This window comes from Ornithorhynchus anatinus, chromosome 11 (genome assembly GCF_004115215.2).
Source record: "Ornithorhynchus anatinus isolate Pmale09 chromosome 11, mOrnAna1.pri.v4, whole genome shotgun sequence".
Classification (NCBI taxonomy): Eukaryota; Metazoa; Chordata; class Mammalia; order Monotremata; family Ornithorhynchidae; genus Ornithorhynchus; species Ornithorhynchus anatinus.
In genome coordinates, this window is record NC_041738.1 from 28,318,356 (window position 1) to 28,341,884 (window position 23,529).

General features: G+C 42.3%; 1 long non-coding RNA gene across 2 annotated transcripts in view; it reads left to right on the forward strand.

Moving 5' to 3' along the window:
• LOC114814996 overlaps positions 1–23,529 on the forward strand; it is a 60,384-nt gene that overhangs the window by 27,227 nt on the left and 9,628 nt on the right. Inside the window, exon 1 of one of the 2 annotated variants that reach the window (XR_003762783.2) lies at positions 6,180–6,341. The exons of the other annotated variant lie outside the window; for it this stretch is intronic. This is a non-coding gene — a long non-coding RNA (uncharacterized LOC114814996). Of the gene's footprint in view, positions 1–6,179; positions 6,342–23,529 lie in introns of those variants that run through there. 2 annotated transcript variants of the gene reach the window in all.

Consider the following 23,529-nt stretch of genomic DNA (forward strand, 5'->3'; position numbering starts at 1 on the left):
GACTTGCTGATACTGTCACCTATTTCAAGTTGTTGTTGTTTTGGTGTCGAGTTGTATCCGATCCCTAGCGATGCCATAGACACATTCTCTCCAAGAACGCCCCACTTCCATCTGCAATCGTTCTGGTACTGTATCGGTAGAGTTTTCTTGGTAAAAATGCAGAATTGGTTTACCATTGCCGCTTTCCGCGCTGTAAACAATTCTCTGGCCTCGACTCTCTCCCGTACCGCTGCTGCCCACAACGGGTGAGTTTTGACTTGTAGCAGAGTGCTTTCCACTGGCTAGCCGCTGCCCAAGCTACAAGTGGAGTGGGTAGGCCTCTGCTTGACTCTCCCTCCTGTACTCGTGATTGGTAAAGTACTGGAAACTCCCTAGGCGCGACCCTCAGAGGAGACATATTTAAAGATTTAAGTCAATTAGGATAAGACACGCCCCGAAAGATTATTTGCAAATGTTCTCAGAATTTATATAGCTGCTGAATAGTAGTATTAGTAACTGTGTTATTTGTTAAGGATTTACTGTGTGCCAAGCTCTGTACTAAGCACTGGGATAGATTCATGATAATCCACTTGGACATAGTTAAGGGGAGGGACAACTTTTTACAAATGAGGAAGCTGTAGCACAGAGGAGTTAAGTGACTTGCCCAAGGTCACACAGCAGAAAATGGCAAAACCAGATTTGGAAACCAGGTCTCCTGACTCCCAGACCCATGTTTATTCCAGTAGGCCACACTGTTTCTAGATAGATGACTCCCCTCTCCCCCCACCATTAATTCCATTAATCCAAATTAATCAATAGTATTTACTGACTTTACTGTGTGCAGAGTGCTGACCTAAGCACTGATAGAGTCCGTAGGTATAATAATAATAACTGTGATATTTGTTAAGCACCTACTCTGTGCCAATCACTGTATTAAGTGCTGGGGTAGATATGAGTGAATCAGGTTGGACACATTCCCTGCCCCACATTGGACTCACAGGCTTAATCCCCATTTTTTTATTTTTTAATAGATGAGGTAACTGAGGCACAGAGGAGAAGTTAAGTGACCTGCCCAAGGCCACAAAGCAGACAAGTGGCAGGGCTGGGATTAGAACCCATGACCTTCCAACTCCCAGGCCCATCCTCTAGAGAAGCAGTGTGGCTCAGTGGAAAAAGCCCGGGCTTGAGAGTGAGAGGTCATGGGTTCAAATCTCGGCTCTGCCACTTGTCAGCTGGGTGACTGTGGGCAAGTCACTTCACTTCTCTGTGCCTCAGTTACCTCATCTGTAAAACGGGGATTAACTGTGAGCCTCACGTGGGAGAGGCTGAGCTCCTCTTCCCCCTCTACTCCCGCTGCCATCCCCCCTTTACCTCTCAGCAGCTAAAGCCTCATTTTCCCCTTTTCCCTCTGCTCCTCCACCTCTCCCTTCCCATCCCCACAGCACTGTACTCGTCCGCTCAACTGTATATATTTTCGTTACCCTATTTATTTTGTTAATGAATTGTACATCGCCTTGATTCTATTTAGTTGCCATTGCTTTTACGAGATGTTCTTCCCCTTGACGCTGTTTAGTGCCATTGTTCTTGTCTGTCCGTCTCCCCCGATTAGACTGTAAGCCCGTCAAACGGCAGGGACTGTCTCTATCTGTTGCCGACTTGTTCATCCCAAGCGCTTAGTACAGTGCTCTGCACATAGTAAGCGCTCAATAAATACTATTGAATGAATGAATGAATAACCTGATTACCCTGTATCTACCCCAGCACTTAGAACAGTGCTCTGCACATAGTAAACGCTTAACAAATACCAACAGTATTATCCACCTCACTGTGCTCCTTTTCTATGATATGATGGGAAGATGTTCATTCAATATGATCCCTGCCCATAAGGAGCTTAAGATCTGGCTGTTGTTTTCCCCTTCTCGGTTTCTGTAGACATGGGTACCCTGCTGAAGGACAGAGTGCTGAGAGTTGAGGGGGAGAGAGCCTGGCCATAGAAAAAAAATAGAAATGTGGACACGAAGGCATCTGGTGTCCATTCGGCACAGGTTTGCCGGAAAATCGACTGTCCAGCATAAAACTGGATGAGTGATACCCTCTCCCACCCCTGTCCCCTCCCCACACACCCCTGGCCTCTGCAGGGAGGTTCATTCATTCAATAGTATTTATTGAGCGCTTACTTTGTGCAGAGCACTGTACTAAGCGCTTGGAATGTACAAATCGGCAACAGTTACAGTTGCTTTGTGTCTGAGGGAATGATAATAATGATAATATTGGTATTTGTTAAGCGCTTACTATGTGCAGAGCACTGTTCTAAGTGCTGGGGTAGATGCAGTGTAATCAGGTTGTCCCATGTGTGGCTCACAGTCTTAATCCCCATTTGAGGTAACTGAGGCACAGAGAAGTTAAGTGACTTGCCCACAGTCACATAGTTGACAAGTGGCAGAGCTGGGATTCGAACCCACGACCTCTGACTCCCAAGCCCGGGCTCTTTCCACAGAGCCAAGCTGAACTCAGCAAGGAATGACTTACCAGAGTGGCCCAGCTTTCTGCACATGTAGAGGATGCCACTCAGTGACGCCCTTGAGTCGCATTGAATTACATACCCAGGTTCAGCGGCTGCTTCCCAATTGACGCCAACTGGAATGCACTTTCTTGAGTTCACCAACAGGAAGGGCAGACAGCTGTGGTGGTCGGACAGGGGGAGCAGACCAGATTTCCCCCTGGTGCCCAGGTGCAGAGGGTCGGCACCTCGGGCTCTTGTCTGCCGGAGTCCGAGGGGAGGGGAGTTTTCTGGAGGGTTGGGATTCGGGCGTCGGTAGTGCGATCAATCCGCTAGACTCTAAGCTCCTGGAGAGCCGGGATCACGCCTACTCGATTGTGCTTTCTCAATCTCGTATTACAGTGCTCTGCACTCAGTTACCGCTCAGTAGGTGCTGTGGATTGACTTTTTGATGGATCACTTTTTTGGTCCGGAATCTGCTACTGGCCCACGTCACCTGTTAATACCTTTTAATAATAATGATATGGTGGTATTTGTTAAGTGCTTACTATGTGCAAAGCACTGTTCTAAACTCTGGGGGCTATACAAGGTGATCAGGTTGTCCCATGTGGGGCTCACAGTCTTAATCCCTATTTTACGATGAGGTAACTGAGGCACAGAGAAGTTAAGTGACTTGCTCGAAGTCACACAGCTGACAAGTGGCAGAGGCAGGAATAGAACCCATGACCTCTGACTCCCAAGCCCCTGCTCTTTCCAGTGAGCCACGCTACCTTCTCCACATACCTAGAACTATATGAAACAATCTTAAAGTTCCCTAAAAACACTAATTTAGATCAACTATAACATTGTAAGTTACTTTTTTCTTTAAATTTTGACTAATTTCCTAAGCGTTCATGTTATTTTACTGATATCTACTATTCAGTTTTTCAGATACACTCAGGTCTTTTATAATGCAGATGTTATATTCCGGACAAGAAAATGCTTTAAGGAAAACCTATGTTACATCAGTCATTCAGTGGAATTTACGGAGTGTTTACCATGTGCAGAGCACTGTGCTATGTGCTTGGGATGGTAGGATACGACAGAGTTGGTAGACACGATTCCTGCCCCCAAAGAGTTTGCAGTCTTATAAGCATGCCTCAATTGACACCGTGCACATGGGCACAGCTTTTCTCTTTCAACACTGCACCACCACTGCAATCTATTTGGATAAACACATAGTATTGAAAGAATAGCTCCAAATTAGCAGATTTCTAGCTATTTTTAAAATATGTGAAGGAAAAAATGAGTATATTGGATACCTCAGAAATACAAAACATCGATGTGAATTTACAAGGATCAAGTACGTGCATGGTTTTTGCTTTTGTAGACCTAAATTTTTCCCAGACTGGAACCCAGCAAGTGGAACATTCATTTCCTCTAAGAAAAAAACTCTCCCCCGCTCACGTGTTTCCGAATTTGAACCTGGTATTGGTTATTTACATCCCTCATGATTGATAGATTAAAAATACATATTCCTTTGTGAAAGTGTGCCACCTAAACACCACCCTACACCCATCTCTTATGACACGCATGAAGCAGTGTGGCCTAGTGGAAAAAGCACGGGCCTGGGAGTCAGAGTACCTGGGTTCCAGTGCTACTTCGTCCACTGGCTTGCTGCGACCTTGGTTAAGTAATTTCACTCTTTTGGGTCTCAGTTTCTCCAACAGTAAAATGAGGATTCAAAACCTGCTTTAACTCCTGCTTAGACAGAGCCCCATGTGGAACAGGGAGTGTTTTGAGCCTGACTGACTTGCACCTACACCAGAATTCAGAATGGTGTTTGACGTATAGTAAGCACTTAACAAATACCATAAAATGGAAAAAAAATAAGGAATTACACCATTTGTTTTTCTGTTCACTTTTAAACTCTGCCTTGTTTTCTGAATATGGTTTGAGTCAAGAGTTTTCATTAGTGTTAAGGAAGGTGATTGTTGCCATGTGAGATTTTATTTCAGTGCTATTGTAAATGCAGAGAGACAAGCAACAGATGACAAACAAAATGTCCACTAAAGAGTCCCATAGGTTGCCATGACGTTATGCAGCATTTGCACTCTCTTCATTTTAGTGATGCCAAACAGAAGGGCTATCACCACTCAGGGTTCGTTACATTCAGTGCTATACTTACGGGGTTAAGGGGAGGTATCAATTAGAACTACAAACCCGTGCAAATCTATTTCATGGAACACCTTTGGCCTCTAATTAGCCTGGCATATTCAGCTAAACACACTCCCTTGTATTTCTAATTGTTAGCAGCCATAGGCGTATTGGAAAATTTGTGCGAGGGCCTTTAGCGAAGTGTGTAATATATTCCTATTCAGGTAAAGAGATGGACACAAAGTGCGCTGGGATCAGCAAAGTCCTTTATTTGGGTGCAGACGACAGGGTAGCCGATTATTAGCTGTATCCCTGACCAGAGGGGTTGGTATTTTTTCCTCTCCTGTTGTCTCTTATTATCCTCGCCAGCTAGGAGGTCTCAGCGGGGAGGGGCCATTCACTACACCCTCCTCGCAGGCTGAAAAAGATTTCCATAAACCACTTCGATCCCTCTTCTGGAATGCTGGCACCTGCTGATTCAGGGACACCTGGGGATTTGGGTGTATCCCACATCCATGCATGGGTGTGTGTGTGTTTGTACAAAAAATAGAGGCTCTGCAGTTGAGCCAAACCAGGGATGCATCCTGCCTGTTTTCATTCTTAAACCCAGCCCTCCTTACCTCAAGGTAAACGTGGCGAAGGAGATGGAGGAAGAAAAATCAATGAAAATTGGAGGACTCTGGTTGAGGAGCTAATAAGATATTCTTTATGATTCTGAGTTATCCTGGCCTTCACGTTCAATATAGAAATTTGTGTGGATTACTTCATTTGTAACCATAGCACTTCACATTACAGGAATAGTTGTATCTAAATAGGGAAAGGGTTCAGGGGAGAAGTTGGAGCAGGAGCTATCCCTAAAATATCCTTCAAATATTTGAGGGAATCCAACCGTGTCTCAGTCACCCTGATCAGACATTTGCTGAGAACCCTAACTCTTCTGCTCCCCTCACCTCATTTGTTTTTCTTTGTTCGTGAGAGATGATTACAATAGCATTTAAGCAAGGAGAATCTGTATCTTTAAAAATAGATAACAGAACAGAATGGAAATGGAAGCGAATGGAAAATTCCTTGGTATAAAAAGTTAGCCCGTGGCGCTCTCGACAACTCCAAAGCCTACCGGAGCTAAGTTTCCTGTCTTTTTTATTCATAATTTCCTGAATCAACCAAAGATCTTGAAAAGTTCCCTTCCATTTTCCTCTCGCATTTTCTCAGCTCCTGCATTTACTCAGCCTGGCTCATTTCCCACCATATATTACTCATTTGTGGGGCTCTGTGAATATCATTCCTGGAGTGTGAGCTGTCTCCAGCCAGCTAATTCTACACCAAATCCATTTTTTTTTTTTTACTCTTCTCATTTTTTTTTTTCCTTTTTTTGTTGGAGGACCAGCTTCTTTTTTTTTCCTGAAGGTGGCAGTGAAAGAAAAAAAATAACTCCCTTTGAAGATTTAGGAATTTTATTATAAAACAGATGGACAAGTCCTGTATTTTACCCATTTCCCCTTGTGCCCATGAGTACTGACAATGAAAACTGCTGCTTCTGTAAAGTGCTGATCAAATTGTGGAAAGGTGGCCATCCCTAGCAGCCTGGCCCGATCGAGTATTATCCCAGCTCATAAGTAAACGGATGGGCTGGGCCTTTTTTTTTTTTTCCTCTTAGTCCCTTACCAAGATAATTGAGGATCATAATGGTGGGAAAGGACTGGAGTCATCATTTGCTGCCTGTCAGGTATCAGTACTCATCTTCATGTCATCCGTCACCATTGAGCCACTCTGTCATCTTTCCTCAGCCTTCAGCGCCGCTCTTTCTCATCGTGTTCATTATCTCCAGCTCAGACCAATCCTCCCCCCCCCGCCTCGTAAATGCATCTTTGTGCAACTCTCAGTCTTCTGATTATGAATCGATGATCATGTGGTGTAAGAGAGATAGATGGCTTTTAGTTCCATCTTGTCTTCTCTAATTGTAAAATATTAGTTACATTAGACTGTGTCTTTTGATTAATGGAACTTATTTGGAGTGGCCTCTCCCAACCCTCCCCCTTCCAAAGTCCTCCACTGACTTTTGAGAATTGAGTGATTTCACTTAAAGCAGACAAATAGGCCCTTCAGCAAGGAGATAGCTAAGCTATAATATTGTGGGCAAAGCAGGCTCACGGAGACAGAGTTGTGTGTTTTAAAGAAAGGTTTCCACTCTGGCTAGACAAATACGGTTCATTTATTAAATGCAGAGGCGGTGCTCCTTTGGCGGGGTGGGGAACGGGGGGTGATCTGCAAATACAAATACTTGGAAAATAGCAAAGCAGGATGCGAGAGAAATTGAAATTCAAATGAAATAATCTCAGCCTGAAATTGAAGCCTCCCCACATTCTCTTTGGAAGAAGCACGTCAGAACTGAACTTTGATGAATTAATGCTAACGTGAAGGGCTATCTTCATGCAGTACTCCCTTTACTACTTTCATGCCATGCCATCAAGCAAACATCTCTTCCCCCTGACACTGGGAGAAATTTGTCCTTTAATACAGAATTTATCTTATTTGGCACTATTTACCTAAACATGGTCTGTTGATAAAGTCCTCGCCATACAAATGGAAAGGCAGTTGGCTAAATCCCTTATTATAAATAATCACTGTCTATCTTTCAGTGTAAATTCAAGGACATGCTCACTTTCAACCTATCAGTTCAATTAGAAAGGGTCTATTCACTGTCGATGTCTATATCTCATGGAAATAGGAAAGCTCACTTCATAAACAAATCAAACTATTTTAAAAAATAGCACTCTGGATTATGAATTCTAGAGTCCATGCACATAGTGACACTTTCAGGACACACGCTGAAGAAAATCTATACAAATTTTTTTTTTTTTTAAATCTCATTTTAAGCCACCATCAGTATTTAATTCTGACCTTTGGCTTTCTGGCAGTATCCAAATTTTTGCCTCCTTCCTCCAGAAATTAACTATTATGTCTCTTCCAAGAGGCGTGATATTTCATTCAGTGTGTTGGAGGCAAAAGATTGATTTTATTGTGGGTATAAGAGGCTAGTAATGTTTTCCTTTCATTTTATTTTATTTTATTTTTGCTGGGGGAAGGATGGAGGAGCGGGGGAAGAACATAACAAAGTAGAAAAATGAATGCAGCAAAAGCAAACCGTGTGTTTAGGAATACAGTAAGACCATGTCTTCAGACCACAGAAAGAAAACGTTGCAGGAAGGTTGAAGCTCAGATCTAACCCTGCCCCACGACCACCATCACTGTGCCCCTCCTGCTGTGTCTAGATACCATGGCATGGCTTCGTGGCATGTAAAATTACTGGGAATTTGAAATCCATGTTAATTCCTGGGCAAAATCATTTGTACTAATGACCAATTTAGCCAGAATTCCTCCTTGTCATTTTAGTGCCATCTCATTACCTGAACCAAGAGCTCTGATTTTCATTTCATTTTTAGATCGGTTTCAACCTGGAAAACTGAATACAAGCGTTCCTTTTGACCTACTCTCTATTTGAGGGCTCTTTGTTCTGCATGGCAGTGGACTTATTTAAAAGTCAACTGAGTTTGGGATTACTGGAGACATTGTCCTTTAAATACACACCAGGGGTAAAACGCATGCTTTCTCCAACTCTAGTTCATCAGCAACAGCTACTTCAGGAGGTGGATCTGCAATATTTTAGATTGTTTTCGTACTATTGTTTATTCAGGATATGAGTGCATATTGACAACTGTAGATCCTTTTATGTATTCGATGATGCACATTTATCTCTTAGGGATCCAAAATACCAACCGTGTAGTAAAATGCTATATCAAAAGGCAGATATCCTGCCCTGCTTAAATAAAAAAAAGCTCTCACTTAGTGGTTTTAATTTTCTTCCTCTACTGAAGTCCATACAACCTGCTAATGGACTTCACTGCTTCATTTCAGTTCATTTTTCTACCTGACAGGAGAGGAGGGGATGAAGAAGACCAATGAGATAGGACATAATGTATGTGTCCCTTAGAGCCATGAGATTGAAATCTAAAATGCAGGAGTTGAGGTAGCCAGCCTGCATGACAACTTGTAGAAAGTCTGTCTTCTACCACCTCTGAAGTTTTCAGGGCCACCTGGCTTGATTTTTAAAATTCAACAGGTCAGCAAGTACCTTCCCAAGAGAGGGCCCCGTGTCTAAAATTCAATTTTAATTTCAAAATTATGGCAAGAATATTAATTATTTGACCACACCTTAGCTTCAGCGATATGCCCTCAGCTTTCACAGCACATGCACTTGAGGACCTAATTTCTCCCTGTTTAAGTTAAGTGCCGTTCGGCTGTCCCTTAGTTTTCGAGTTTTCTGGATAACCTGTGGTCTGACAAATGGGGTGTAGAAGTTGTTCTCAGGCTCAAGACCCATATAAACCCTTCAGGGATGCCCTGGTCAGATTTTAACAGATTTTAACAAGAAGCAGCATGACTCAGTGGAAAGAGCACAGTTTTTTGGGAGCCAGAGATTGTGGGTTCTAATCCCAACTCCGCCACTTGTCAGCTGTGTGAGTTTGGGCAAGTCACTTCACTTCTCTGTGCCTCAGTTACCTCATCTGTAAAATGGGGATTGAGACTGTGAGCCCCACGTGGGACAACCTCATAACCTTGTATCTACCCAGAGCTTAGAGCAGTGCTTGGCACATAGTAAGCGCTTAGCAAATATAGCAAATACCAAAATTATTAAATTATTTTAATCATAATGGAACAATTTTGATCTCCATTCACCTGGGAGGCACTCATTAAGATAAAGTTTCTGCAGGTAAATGATTCATTTTCTAATGTGCATGGTGTTCTTTCTTAATTGACATCCTCTCCAAGTGGCCTGGGCCCAGCACTGAGGGTGTGGGTGACATCAGGGCAGACGAGCGTAGAAGACGATGTAAAATCTGGGTGCCTTGATAAACAAAATATCCAGATTGTCCCCTCCAGTTGGTGGTGAAATCCTTTAGTCCAAACTCGGAGGAGATTGAATTTCCTTCTCGGGTTTAAGGAATAGTACATTTCACTTTCAAACTGAACAGTTCAAAGAACTCATTCAGTGGACTCATGAACTCGCATGGGAGCTTTTTAGATCTAATATCCTGTAATTCCTTTGCTATCCTATGAGGAGTGACACTGGGACCACACAGATAGCTTTAAGGCCCAAGGAATCCTTCTGGCCACTTTGAGCAGAAGATGAAGAAGCATGTTGATTTTTGACCGTTGAGGGTGGTGCTTGGTGGCGGGGGGTGCGGAGAGGGAGCTGGTTTGAAGTGATCTAAACAAACCTCCCTGGGAAGAGCTGGGGTCTCTTCAGGAATTGCCTTCCAAAATCCTCAAGAAGCTTAGAAGTCTGAATTTCCCACACTGTCGTTGAAAAACAACCACACACCAAGAGACTCCACCTCTAAATCCCTTTCTGCAGACCCACTGGTTCTCTCCAATAGCTCTCCCCAGAGTGGAAGAACAAGCCCCTGCCGGAATCTGAATCAAAATGGACTAGAATCATTTAGTTAATAAAAAATCAACTTGCCATTGAGAAATTCCTCAACTGTTAGCAATCAATCCAGCCTGTATTTTGCGAGTGGGGGTGGCTTGGGAAGGGGCGAGGGCGATACAAAAGGACTTCAAAGAGATTCTCCTTCTGACTACTGCTCTATTTAAGGGTCCTATAATTTGGTAAGGTTGTGTGCTAAATAATTTGTAAGCCTCAGAACATGCAGGTTATTGTTTGTGGACAGATGGCGCATCACATTTTATTGCTTTTCCTTCTGTGGGTTCTCATATGTAGGACTGATGTGCATTCTGAAGTCTTTGTTTCCTTGCTAAAATCTCTAATCTAAAACAGGCAATCAAGCACACAAGCAGTGCTTCAGAAAGCATAATCATAGTTTTAAAGAAAAAAAAAAAACATTTCAACTGCAGTTACGAAGCAGATGTGTTCTGTGGAAATGTGAAAGGTTATCCGAAGTATTAAAAGAGGACAAATAAATAGAATTCTAAAACATTGCAAGGAATTGAACGCCTCCACCCCCCCCCCCCCACCCCCCCCCCCACCCCCCCCCCCCCCCCCGTCTCCCAACACACACACACACAGTTAGAGGACTGTCATTTCCTAGAATTAGCTCTCTACTCTAGCCTCCTCTTCAGAGCTTCTCTCACATAAGCCCTCTGATGGTGGATTTTGCTTTCACCTTTCCTCTGGAGATTGGCGGTCTTTGTCTCTAATAGGCGTCGTCGTGATCTTGGAGCTGCTGCTGCCCTTAAGAGTTAAATCATGTTGATACACAGGAAGGAAACGAAATAGACTAACTCTCTACTCTTTTCTTCCTACGGATTTTTCTTTTTTATTCTGAAGATAGAATTACTGTTTGTAAGCATCTGAAAGTCATTAGTGGCTCTGCAGTCTGTCAGGTGCCGACGCAAAAAACTGCTGAAACTGAACGGGTTTCTGTGCAGAGTGCTGGGAATTTGTCATGTGCTGATGAGCAGTTATAATAATATATGAGCAAATCACAAGCATTCTGCAAATTAATCAAATTTTTTTTCCCCTTCTCCCTTGTCTCGGAGAGAGTGGCTTTGCCGGCAGACGTAGGTGAAGCAGTTTTACTCACAGATGGTAGCTCTGGCATCAGATGGAATTTATATAACAGTAATTCTGATTTCCTGCCAAAGTAGCGCTGAAAACACCAGGGAGATTGAACAAGGCAAGTCATGTGGTTTTGCTGAGGTTGTTGTGGGAAGTTTAAGGGGGGAAATCTCAAATTTTCCTCTTTGCATTTATTGTTTTTGCCTGAAGGGCCAGAAATTGAACGCCATTCTGCCATAGGCGAAATCCGACACATCTTTTTTTATGAATTGTGCTGAAAGAGTGCTTCACAGCTGTTGAAACTGCTGGCAGTGACATGACTCCTTATCCTTTCTCTTCCCTTACAAGGATTAAAGGAGGGAGGGTTCAAAAGGTTGTTGCACTACATGTTAAAATGAGGCAGGGTCTCCCTTCCCAGGAAGGAGTGCCATGTTCAGTTACTTTATACTCCCTTTGGCATCACAGAACCTTTAAGGGCTTTTCGTTCAAGTGTTTTATTAAATGAAGAGTCTAACAACTCTCGGTTTAATTACCAGAGGCCCTTTTTTCTTCTTCTGGATTTATTCAAGTAGTTGAAAATGATGGTCCTAGTGCTTAAATTGATGATCCTAGTTTAGTGGCTCACAAAGAGTTACGTCTTGTGAGTTTGTGTGTGTGTGTGTGTGTATCTAGGTAGGCACTGTGCTGATCCCTAGGAATACTAAGGATGGGCACAACCTTCCCATTTTGCGCCCCCCCCCCCCCGTTCTTTTGTATTCTTCATCCCCAAATCTTTCCATCTTCCCTTTAAAATAACGTCCTCTGAGGGAGGGAGCTGGAATTTCCTGTGACACGGCCGAGACGAGGCAACGATAAAAATCAGGGAACTTTCATGGAGTGTTTCTAATAAAGAGGTGAATTTTTCTGCAGTAGGAAAAATGATAAAAAGATGGCGTATCAGCCACATTATGCAACAAAGTAATGCTGCTGTGTTTTTTATAATGTAAGGCACTGCCCATTTGTTTTGGTTTACGTGACTGCAGTGAAATAAGTGGATTAGACTGAAACTTTCGCATGCTTCATTGCAGCTGGTTGCAGACATCTGTCATTCCTCAGCCATACGTTCTGGATCGTGCCAGAAAGAAAAAGCAAAGTCTGACACCTTTGATTTTAGAGAGAGCCTTTTATAGAAATAAAAAAAAAAAGGAAGAGAAAGAGGAGCATTTCCTTTGTGACTTCGTAAAAAGCCACCTCTTTTTTAGTGGGTGACAGCATCAACGGCTCTCGACAAAGGCCAGATCTTGAAAACTTTATGCTCCAATCTATTCTTTTTATTCTGTAATTTTCTATTGTTCAGTACACCAATTTGCAGAATTGAACATGATAAAAAGTAGCTATTTTTAATATATACGGTCCGTAAGTCTATATGGATATATACTGTGCATACAGATTGTGTGTGTCTTTTTCCTTTATAGAAATAGCGATGTACTGTATACTTACACCCATAAACTCACATTAATACAATACAACAACAGTGAATTTTGATGGAACATGACTGCTGGCCCTACGTTGTTTTAAGCAAGATGTTCTGCAAACCATATAAAAACCTCCATAATAAATGTACTAATGTTTTTATGAGAGATGTGGGTAGTGAATTATCCACAGATAATCTGAGATACCAGCTTTTAGTGGATTGGATATTTATTTACTTAAAAATGGTTTGTGTTGGATAGGTTGGCCTTTTTTTTTTTCCTGAGTCTCTCCTAACATGTTGCTGTACATTCCAGATTCCACCATGACAAAGAAAAGTATAAACAAAAAAAAAAATACCTAGGTCACATTACAAAAGGAGCTCCTAAAATTAAAGAAGGGTTGTTCGGTTTTAAATGGCGTGTTGGAAATCAATGCGTGAGCAAATTAAGGGACACCATCCCCACATTCACCACCTACATGCAAGAACTGAGAGATGAGGGTCAGACGTTGTATAAAGATTCAGCCTTGTTCTCCCCAAATGGGCTATTGTCAACTTGCCCTGGACATCAAGTTGATTTGTTCTTTGAAAAGATGGTTATTTAGCTTATATTTATTTTTAGGCTACCTATAGTCATTCAATAGTATTTATTGAGGGCTTAATATGTGCAGAGCACTGTACTAAGCGCCTGGAATGTACAATTCGGCAACGGATAGAGACAATCCCTGTCCATTGACGGGCTCACAGTCTAATCGGGGGAGACAGACAAAAACAAGACAACTTATGGAGAAGAACCATCAAAAGGTCATGGGTTCTAATTCCGCCTCCACCACATGTCTGCCGTGTGGCATTGGACAAGCCGCCTCACTTCTCTGTGCCTCAGCTGCCTCATCTGTAAAATGGGGATTAAGACTGTGAGCCCCATGCAGGACAGGGACCGTGTCCGACCCCATTTCCTTGTATCCACCCTTAGCGCTTAGTACAGTGCCTGGCACATAGTAAGTGCTTAACAAATACCACAATTATTATTTTCATTAAATTTTTCTCTGGGTTGGTAAATTTAGGTGGTGATTCCTCCTGTACCCAAATCCAGACAGTGGATTATATTGGAAAAAAAAAACACAAAAGCACGAGGTCAGGGGATAGGAGGATAAAATTCGGAGAAAAAAATCATTATAATAATAGATGTGGTATTTCTAAGTGCTTACTATGTGCTAAGCACTATACTAAGCAATGGGGTAGATACAAGATAGGTCAGACATAGTTCCTGTCCCACATGGGGCTCACACGTTAAGAATCTTGGATGTGGATTTAGTGGTTACTTGGGCAAGTGTTAAATCTGTGTTAACTGGGCTTCTCACAAAGGAATGTTTGGGTTGGGGAAATATTTGTAATAGATTTAAGTGGAATACCTTGCAATTAGCTTTCCGGTATACATGTGATCCCTAAGAGGCAATTGCTACTGGCTTATGAACTGATTTACACTCTCCTTAGCGCTGATGTATATATAGTCTGCCCAAGCTATTTATTTTGACCTCTCTAGTTGTAATAGTTTCATATTTTTCCTCTCCTGTTTAGATTTTAAGCTTCTTGTGGGCTGGGAATGTGTCACTTTGTTATTCTGTTTTTCCCAAGCACCTAGTACAGTGCTCTTGACCAAGTGGGTACTTAGTAAATGCTACTATCACCACTGACACAAAACAAATCAGAGAGTCAGAGAGAGGGGGCAGGATGGCCTTAAGAATCATGCAGGATGAATATAAGGGTAACTTCGATAACAGAAAATAGTTTTGCAGTATGTAGGAACACACACACAAACACACATTTATGTGTGTGTGTGCATATATATATAATATATATATTTTCCTAGATTTTCTATATTAACTACATAAATAGCTTTTTGACCATTTCTACAGTTAAAGTATATATGCATGAGAGGTTCAAACCTAATAGTCTGAGAACTTTCACCTTAATGAATTTCTCACAGGGAAGCAGCCTTTAAAGTTCCCTGCATGGAAAATATAGATTTCATTCTAATCAATCCACTAATCAGTGGTATTTACTGAGTGCTTACCGTGTGCATAACACTGTCCTAAGCACTTGGGGGAGAACACACAATGGAGTTGGTAGGCACGATCCCTGCCTTCCAGGAGTTTATAGCCTAGTGACCTTACAATCCATTTTGTTTCCATTCTCCTCCCAAGTGTTTAGTACAGTACCCGGCGCACAGTAAGGGCTCAGTAAATACCTTTGATTGATTGATTGACAATATGGTCTACCTTGTCTGTCTAATGGAATAGAATTTATTTGATACCCTTTCCTTCCTGCTTTGGAGAAACAGTGAAAGTGCAAGTATTGTACATCTCAGTGTGAGATGCCCTTAGAGAAAAAGTATAATAAAGCACCAGGACTGGTAAAAGAAGCAAGAGGTTGATCGGAACAATTTTACTCAAAGGGAACACTTCCCCATGGGTGGAAGAAGTGCACAGTAAGTCAACTGAATTCAGAACCTTTCTGGTTCATAGACCATAAAATCTATGGCCCTTCAACATACATTTGCTATGTATTCTTTAGCCAATAAGAACAGAAGTGATAATCTTTGGAAATCTTACAAATGGGGTATTCTGAGACTCCTTGCAGGTTATTTAATGGTAAATATTAAATGCATTCATGAAAGACTGGAAATTATTTAAGTTCTCAGATCAATAACAGACAATGGAAAGTAATCGGCCCTCAGCAGCGTGTGCTCAGCTTTGGTTGACTTAACAGGGGGTCAGGCACATTTCCAAAAGACATGTGCAGACTTCACCGTTTTTGAGTAAATAAGATTTAAAACAAAATCAAATCAACAATTGGATAGGGGAACAAACATAAGTTTGCTTAAAAAAAAAATCACATAAACCTATTCCATAACAATGGTCCTGGCATGCTGGGATGAAGAAGGAAAAATTGGAAAATTATAAAAATGCCTGAAAAAGGATTTTTGTAATCCCAGCCGGAAGATACAAGTCCACAGAGTCCCAGGAACAAGATTCCTTGAGCTACTCTCATTTCCTGTAGCCAAAGGCTGTTCTTAGGAGATGCTCAGTGTAATTGACTTGCGGGACTCAAGGGTTTAGACAGTTTATGTTAACACCAAACCTTCTGGATAATCATACAAACTGAACTTGAACTCTGAACAGTGGAAAATTTCAAACACAGGTGAGCTTCCCATTCCTTGCTAAATGACCTTCTTGAAGTCCATGGCCGAGTTCCTAGTTTCTTGAAAATTAAATCAGTCACAATTTTTTCTGTCTCTGCAGTTTACTTTTAAACTCTCCTGTTGGACTTTCCAAATCAACATCTGTCCCCACTTAATGATTTGGGATTTCAATCAATCCTGGAATTTCTTTGGAACCATTTCTAGTCACCTTTAAATGCCGGGTTTTAAAATTGCAATTTCTTTAAAGCTGTTAAAAAAAAAGGAGTTTATAAACCACATTATATTTATCTCAGAGATGTTCCAAACTGCTCTGGTGCTGATTAGGTGAATGAATATTTAGAAAAAATTTGAAAACTTACATTATGAACCTGATTGGAGACATTCTTCCCTGTTTAGAATTAAGGAAATTTTATCAAATGCATAATGTGTGCCTAAGAAAATAGTTCCAACTTTAGGACAAATCCATATTTATTTATGTTTTTTAACTGTCTTCTTGCATGGTAGATTTCAGTTTGGTTTCTCTGGAACCATTTCCGTTTTTGAGTAAGATCTCCAGAAAAAGTACAATTTAGAATTTTGATGAAATTATATGGAAGGAAATATGGGGCCAAGGATAGAAGTGAAAATGGTGATCTCTAATAGCTTGTTATCACTCTGAAAATAGTGGTTTTCATTCATTCATTCAGTAGTATTTATTGAGCGCTTACTATGTGCAGAGCACTGTACTAAGTGCTTGGAATGTACAAATCGGTAACAGATACAGTCCCTACCCTTTGACAGGCTTACAGTCTAATCGGGGGAGACAGACAGACAATCATAGACCAATGAGGGAAGTGGTGTCCTGCCAGAGATGTTTCAGTTAAATCCCAACTTCAAGTCTGTTCCTTTTTGGAGAGAATGTGCCCACAATGTGTAAGATGATTGATAAATATTCTGTTGATAAGTAAAAAGACCCTGAAGATACCTTGTTCTCATAAAAGACAATCTAAGAAGACCACAGTGAGTTCTACTATCAACCTGCTCACTGAGCCTCACTCTCGTCTCTTTTGACATTGATCCCTTGCTCATACCCTCCCCATTTCGTGGATCTCCTTCTTCATTCGTATCTGGCTGGCCACTCTCTACTCATCTTCAAAGCCCAACTAAAATCACATCTCATTCAATCATTCATATTTATTGAGCTCCTACTGTGTGCAGAGCTGACTTCCCCGTCATTGTGGACGGCACTACCATCCTTCCTGTCTCACAGGCCTGCAAACCTGGTGTCATCCTTGAGTCTGCTCTCTCATTCACCCCACACATCTAATCCATCACCAAAACCTGCTGTCTCACCTTTACAGCCTCGCCAAGATCTGCCTTTTCCTCTCCATCCAAACAGCTACCTTGCTGGTAATACAAGCTCTCATACTATCCTGACTGGATTACTGCATCAACTTCCTCTCTGATGTCCCATCCTTCTGTCTCTCCCCACTCCAGTCTATACTTCATTCTGTTGTCCAGATTATCTTTCTACAGAAACGCGCTGGGCTCTTCCGTCCTCAAAAACCTCCAGTGGTTGCCTATCAACCTTCACGTGAAACAAAAACTCCTCACTCTTGGCTTCAAAGCTCTCCATCACTTGGCCCCCTCCTTCCTCACCTCCCCTCTCTCCGTCCATGGCCCACCCCGTACACTCCGCTCCTCTGCCGTTAACCTCCTCACGGTGCCTCGTTCTCACCTGACCCACTGTCGACCCCTGGCCCACGTCCTACCACTGACCTGGAATGCCCTCCTTCCTACATCTGCCAAACTGACTCTCTTCCCCTCTTCAAAGCCCTCCTCACCACCTCCTCCAGGAGGCCTTCCCAGACTGAGCCCTCCCTTTCCCTCTGCCCCTCCTCTCCTCCCCATTCCCCCTACTCCCTTCCTCTGCTCTACCCCCTTCTCCTCCCCACAGCACTTGTGCATATTTGTATATATTATTTATTACTCTATTTTATTAATGATATGTATATATCTATGATTCTATTTATCTTAATCGTATTGATTCCTGACTACTTGTTTTGTTTCTCTGTCTCCCCCTTTTAGACTGTGAGCCCGTTGTTGGGCAGGGATTGTCTCTATCTGTTGCCGAATTGTACGTTCCAAGTGCTTAGTACAGTGCTCTGCACCCAACAAGCACTCAATAAGTACAATTGAATGAATGAATACTAAGTGCTTGGGAGAGTACAGTATAACAGAGTTGGTAGACACATTCCCTGCCCACAATGTGTTTACAGTCTAGAGGAGGAGACAGACATAAATATAAATAAATCACAGGTATGGACATAAGTGCCTTGGGGATGAGGGAGGGTTGAATGAACGGTGAAAATCCAAGTTCAAAGGTGACACAGAAGAGAGTGGGAGAAGACTAGAGCATGGCTTAGTCAGGGAAGACTTCTTGGAGGAATTGTGTTTTTAATAAAGCTTTGAAGGTGGAGACCAGGATGGTCTCTTGAAACTGAAGAGGGAGTGAGTGCTAGGCCACAGGCAGGATGTGACAAGGGATCAATGGCAAGATAGATGAGATGGAAGTACAGCGAGTAGGTTGGCATTAAAAGAGTGAGGTGTGCAGGATGCGCTTAGTAGGAAATCAGTGAGGCAGGTTAGGAAGAGCCAATGTGATTGAGTCCTTTGAAGCCTATGGTAAGAAGTTTCTGGTTAAAGTGGAGGTGGATGGGCAGTGACTGGAGGTTTTTGAAGAGTGGGGAAATGTGGCTGAAAGGTTTTGCAGAAAAATGCTAAGCTGCAGTGTGAAGTATGGACTGGAGTTGGGAGAGAAGGAGGCAGGGAAGTCAGGAAGGAGGCTGAAGCGGTAATGAAGGCAGGGTAGGATAAGGGCTTGGAGCAGGAAGCCTTCCCTGATTAACAACTCACCCTACTTTCCCTCTCCATTGTCTCAACTTTGCACTTGAGTCTATACCTCCAAAACATTTAGGTAGTCACTCTGTCCCCTCTTCCTACAGGACTTATGCATATATTCTAAGTCCCAGTGGCTTCTCATAACTGTATTATATTTTAACATCTGTCTCCCTGACTAGATTGTAAAATCCTTGGGGGCAGGGATTGTTTCCTTACTGTATCATGTTCTCCCAAGTATTTAGTAGAGTTCTCTCTACCTGGTAAATACTCAATAATCAATCAGTGGAATTTGAGTGCTTAATATGTACATAGCACTGAACTAAATGCTTGGGAGAGTACAATACAACAGAATCAACAGACACAATCCCTGCCCATAACAAACTTCTAGTAGAGAACGGGAGACAGACATTAATATGAATAAACAAGTTGTTTATGATGGATAATTTAAAGATAAGTACACAAATGCTGTGGGGGTGGGGCGAATATCAAATGTCTAAAGGTCACAGATCCGAGTGCATAGACGATGCAGAAGGGAGAGCGAGCCGGGGAAAAGAGAGCTTAATCAGGGAAGGCATCTTGGAGGAGGCATGACCCTAATAATGCTCTGAAGGTGGAGAGAGTGGTGGTCTAGCATATATGGACAGGGAGGGAGTTCTAGGCTAGGGGGAGGACATGGGAAAGGGGTTGGCGGTGAGATAGACAAGATTGGAGCATAGTGAATAAGCTGGTGCTAGAGGAGTGGAGTGTGCGGGCTGGGCAATAGGAGATTTAATAATAATAATTGTGGTATTTGTTAAGCGCTTACTATGTGCAGAGCACTGTTCTAAGTGCTGGGGTAGACACAGGGTAATCAGATTGTGCCACGTGGGGCTCACATTTTTTAATCTCCATTTTCACAGATGAGGTAACTGAGGCCCAGTTTAGTGATGTGAGGTAGGATGGGGCAAGCTGATTGAGCCTTTTAAAGCCAATGGTAAAGAGTTTCTGTCAGATACGGAAGTGGATGGGCAGCCACTGGAGGTTCTTGAGGAGGGGGGAGACAGGAACTGAATGTTTCTGTTGATAAATGATCCATGCAGCAGAATAAAGAATGGATAAATACCATCGATTATAAGAATAGGCTTGTGTCTACCAACACTTTTGCATTGTACTCTCCCCAGTGCTTAGTCCAGTGGTCTGCATACAGTAAGCACTCAATAAATACCAATAATTGATTGAAAACAAATTCCTTTAACTGGGTCAGACCAGGTCAGTAGTCCATAAATAGACTCAAATTAACCTGCCCGCCATAGCAGTCCCTGCTCTTGAAAGTGCATTAGCAACCATAGTCACCGCTGAAGCGACTTCCAAAAGAGCTGTAAATTCTTGGACAGTCTGGAAAAAAGGACCCCGATTGCTCCCGTCCATAAAGCCCTTAAAGATATTTCATATAAATATTTAGGTGGTGAAGGGATCGAATGGTCAATGGCTCCTTGGGCTTTTAGCAGCAGCTGGGGTGGGCACAGCTACTTGTATTTACATAGATTTGGTCACCCTGATCAGTCAATCTATCCGAGGTATTTACCAAGTGCTCACTGTGTGCAGAACACTGTACTAAGTGCTTAGGAGAGTACCATATAATAGAATTGGTGGACACAATCCCTGCCCACAGAGAGTTTACAGTTTAAGTCATTTCCAGGAATCCACTTTCAAGTGCCCAGTGTCTTGATTCAGACATGTCTGCTCAGTGTCCACGACTGAATCCATGGCCCACGTTAGAAGTCCACACTAGTTTCCGGCGGCTTTGCACCCAAAGCAGAGGACTGATATTGATGCAGTCAATTGCTCAGGTGGGACTTAAAGGGTATTTTATAGCCTTTACTCTCTGTCATTGAATATATAATAATTCACCTTGTTTCTTATTGGTTTTAAAAATAAAGAACAGGCATCCTTGTGATATGTTCTACTCTGAGAGTTTTGAAAGGGTTCAGTGAACAGCTTGTATGAATGATGCACCAACACTATTGCATTATTTTGGGGGGGGAAGAGAACTAATATGTCCTTGGTAGTACTTTACTTAACAATATGGAGTTTATTTTTTATTCCAATTCCTGACACTGTGTTGTGAAGATCATAGCTCTCGGTGAAGAAGTTATTGGATCTGGGTCCTGCTCCGACTTTAAAAAGTGAGAAGTCTCTGCATTAGATCATCTAGGTAGTGTTCTTTTTGTTTCCCCTAGAACCCCACCGAGTTGACTTTAATGCTTTCTGATTTTTCAATATCTTCAATAGGGAAGCAACTGGATTGGAATCATAGTAAACCACTCAGGGACAGCATCTAGTGGTTTGAGATTTAGGCTTAGTTTAAATAGTTCACTAGCAGAGCTATGTAAACGTATAAAGTCTCAAGTCAACATGAGGCTCTACCCTATTGTAGTCAGGCAGTCAGTCATGTGCCCAGTCATCAGCAAACAGTCAGTCGCTGGTATTTATTGAATGCTTACTGTGTGCAGAGCACTGTACTAAGCACTTAAGAGAGTAATCATGTTGTTACTCAGTAAGCACTCAATAATTATGATTGAATCAATCAATTTATTGAGCCCCTTTTTATGTGCAAACTCTATACTAAGTGCTTGGTAGAGTACATTTTCACAGAATTAGCAAGCGAGTTCCCTGTCCATAATGAGCTTACAGACTAGAGGGGGAGAAAGACATTAATATGAATGAATATGTAGTTGATTTTATATATAATTTAAAGCTGTGTTCCTAAATGTGGTGGGGTAGGAGTGAATATCTAATCACTTAATCACAGATTAAGTGCAGAGGTGACAAAGAGTGATCTGGGGAAAGGAGGACTTAATCCGGGAAGGCATCTTGGAGAAGATGTGACCTTAATAATACCACTGAGTAAAATAAAATAGAGTTGGTAGACATTTGTTAAGCACATATTACGTGCACATACTTAGCGCCAGGATAGATACAAACTAATCAGGTTGGATATAGTCCCTGAACAACGTGGGGCTCTCAACCTTAATCCCCATTTTACAGATGAGGTAACTGAGGCATGGAGAAGTGAAGTGACTTGCCTGAGGTCACACAGCAGACAAGTGACGGGGCTGGGATCGGAACCCAGGCCCCTTGAATCCCAGGCCCATGCTCTATCCACTAGGCCTCCCTGCTTCGCTGTGATCCCTGCTCTCAAGGAAAGTACAGTCTAGTTTGTGAGGGAGTCATTACAATAAATTACATACAGGGGAAATGGCAGGGCATACGTGCATAAGCCTTACAGCTTTGACCCTTTACCACATTCTTTGCACTTCCCTCAGTCTTCTGAAGTGTCATGGTTCTCCCCTTTCCTTACAACTCACCACATTCCTGAACATTCACTGACTCCACCGGGCTGTCACACGGTGACTGACGTGGCCAATGGGCCACAGCTCCAGTTCACGTGAGACAGGAATCAGGTTTAACCTCTTTACCTTTATTTACCCCAGCACTCAGCACAGTGCTTCACACACTCTAATGGCTTAATAATTCAATCATCCAGTGGTATTTATTGAGTGTTTACTCGGTGCGGAGCACCGAACTGATTCCTTGGGAGTCTATAGGCAAGAGAGTTACGTGACATAACCCTCAAGGAATTTACAGTTTAGTGGGGAAGACAGATATTAAAATAAATTGCAGATAGGGAAAGCAGCAAAGAGGTTATATGCATAAGTGCTGTGGAGCTAGGGGTGGAGTAAGAGGCTCAGATCCAAGCACAGCCCCACCGCAAAAAAGACGAATAGTGTGAGGAAATGAGGGGTTAGTCAGGGAAGGCCTTTTGGACAAAATATAACTTTAACAAGTCTTTGAAGATGGGGAAAGTGGTGGTCTGTCAGATGTGAAAGAGGAGGGAGTTCCAGGCTAGAGGAAGGACATGGGCAAGAGCTCTGCAGCGAGGCAGATGAGATTAAAGTACGGTGAGTGTGTCAGTGTTAGAGGAGCAAATCGTGTGGGCTGGACTGTTGTAGAAGATTTTAGTGAGAAAAGGTAGGAAGGGGAGAGCTGATTGCCTCAAAGCTGATTTTTTTAAATGATATTTATTAAGTACTCACTATGTGCCAGGCACTGTACTAAAATTACAGTATAATCTGTTACCGAATTATACATTCCAGGCGCTTAGTATAGTGCTCTGCACACAGTAAGCACTCAATAAATACGATTGAATGAATAAGTGGATACTAAGCACTGGGGTAGAGACAAGTTAATTGGGTTGGACACAGCCCATGTCCCATATGGGGCTCACAGTCTTAATCCCTATTTCATGGATGAGGTAACAGGCACAGAGAAATTAAGTGACTTGTTTAAAGTCTAACAGCAAATAAGTGGAGGAGTGGGATTAGAACCCAGGTCCCTGTGACTTCCAGGCCTGTACTCTGTCCACCTAGGCCACACTCTTCATTGATGGTAAGGAGTTTCTTTTTGATGAGGAGGTATAGGTTCAACAACTCGAGGTCCTTGATGAGTGGGGAGACATGGACTGAATTTTTTTAGAAAAATGATCTGGTCAGCAGTATGGACAATTGCTTGGATCAGAATGGCAGCCATTTGGATGGAGAGTGTTTAGTACAGTGCTTGGCACAGAAAAAGCACAATTATCATCATTGTTACTATCAGTATTAACAAAGATTCAAACAGGAACCCAGAAAGTATTTTAAGAATCTGGAATTGGGGGAGATGGTAAAGAGAAACTCATATTTGTGGGTTGAATGAAGAAAGCTGCTAAATACTCCAGAATGATATTAAAACTATCCTTATTGATGTTGATGATGTCTGTCAAT